Source organism: Formica exsecta, unplaced genomic scaffold, assembly GCF_003651465.1.
Source record: "Formica exsecta isolate Colony F162 unplaced genomic scaffold, ASM365146v1 scaffold37, whole genome shotgun sequence".
Classification (NCBI taxonomy): domain Eukaryota; kingdom Metazoa; phylum Arthropoda; class Insecta; order Hymenoptera; family Formicidae; genus Formica; species Formica exsecta.
This window is the reverse complement of record NW_021850941.1, coordinates 1,849,342-1,850,458: the sequence shown is the minus strand read 5'-3', so window position 1 is coordinate 1,850,458 and position 1,117 is coordinate 1,849,342.

Below are 1,117 nucleotides of genomic sequence, written 5' to 3'. Positions count from 1 at the left end.
CGATTAAATATTAGCTTTTCGTTCACGAAATTTGACGACTGCTTCCGACATTGCAGAATCGCGAGTAAATTATTTCGAATTTCATGATTTAATTTTGATTTGGTTGATATTTATGAATTTCGTGGCGGAATTAAATATTCGTTAAATTAATTAATTAGCTACATTGCGAAAACACCGCGTTCTTTCCATGTTCTTGGACGCGATTGCTGTCGTAGCTAAGGGGCCTTATCGCTGTCCCTCTCATCAGATAAACGTTAGTAAAGTTGCGTGGCTCGTACCGGCGAGAAGTTGAAACAATTTTCATCGTGGAGAATTATTTCTTGTCGGTTCTTGTAAGATCCATCCGCGATGTCTAGTTCGGTGCTCTGTTGAAAATTTGGGATGTTCGTTGCAGGATTGGAATTAAACCAAGGTTTTTCTGGTGATTTCTGAAAGCAATGATTTCGGTAATAACTCAATGACTATTGCTATACGCCTTTTCGAAGTCGACTCAGGAAATTAATTTAAATAGTATATTTGAAGGGAAGATATATTTCTTTTTCTTTATTAAAAGTGTTCTTTTATCATTATTAATATTAGTATTAATTTTATGTTAATACTGAAAAGACTTAATAGTCGATTAAACATGAATATAACTATTGTATAGATAAATTTCCATTTTTTAAATAATTTCAAATTGCAATCAATTTGCCCGTTTCTATTGACTTTTCTTGATAGAAAAATTATTATTACGAACGAGTGTATTTTATTGATTAATTTTTAATTAATATAATTTTTGGTTTTCTTTTAGAAAATATTTCTAGGCACTAAGGATATTAACATTAGGTTTTAGTTTCTTTTAAGAAATTATTTGCAGGTATTGGACATCCCGCCATTTTAGGAGAGTCCTGGATAATTTTTAGATATACCATTCTATAGATATAATAAAATATATGCGCAAATCAACATACTATTTCAAAAAAATTTTATATTTTTTTTGAGTATTTTGTTACAAAATATTATGCATGAATGTAATGTACAATGTGCGGATACTTAAAAATTTCGAGACACAAATCGAATGGGTACCCCGATATCAGTAAAATTTCGACAAATTAATTTATTTAAAAGCTGAAAAATA